This window comes from Opisthocomus hoazin, chromosome 6, assembly GCF_030867145.1.
Source record: "Opisthocomus hoazin isolate bOpiHoa1 chromosome 6, bOpiHoa1.hap1, whole genome shotgun sequence".
Lineage (NCBI taxonomy): Eukaryota > Metazoa > Chordata > Aves > Opisthocomiformes > Opisthocomidae > Opisthocomus > Opisthocomus hoazin.
This window is the reverse complement of record NC_134419.1, coordinates 33,736,544-33,737,192: the sequence shown is the minus strand read 5'-3', so window position 1 is coordinate 33,737,192 and position 649 is coordinate 33,736,544.

Genomic DNA, 649 nt, shown 5'->3' with positions numbered 1-649 from the left:
AACAAACCAAAATGGAACAAAGATGTTACTTGGTGTCATTTCTAAACAGCCCCAAGACCGAAGCAGCTTGAAGAGCGCAAGCGGCTGTGCTGCTGGGAGAACCGATGGCCAAACTCATCCAAAACAGCGAGCTAGAGAAAACAAACCAGTAGGAAAAATCCAGCCAAAAGCATTTGTTATCTATTGACCTCCTCCCTGTTTAAAAAACCCAACTCGTGGGAAAATAAAGTCAGGTCCTTAATACCTGTCCCTGTGCTGTACAACGGGAGAAGGGAGACGTGCCAGAGGCAAGAATACATCTCACTTAAATAAAGGTGTAAGGCAGACATAGTACTCGGTATACCCTTAACAAGTAAAAGCATGGGCTCTGCTTTATCAGAGAATCAGAGCTAACGAGGACGAGCACGTCCCCCATAGTGTCCTCCTCCATCCAGGATCTCCTCTTTCACCACCACGCAGGTCAGGGGGCTTCAGCAGAGTGGACTTCCAGCACCTGCTAGCTCTTTTTTCCCCTTGAAAAGGCATCTAAAGGAAGCCGGGAGCAGCGTCAGAACGGAGCTGGACCCACAGGAAAGCTGTCGGTGGGTGAAGGGAGCACCGTAGTCTTCAGCTCCTCCAAGCTCTGCTCACATGTACGGTGGGAAATCCT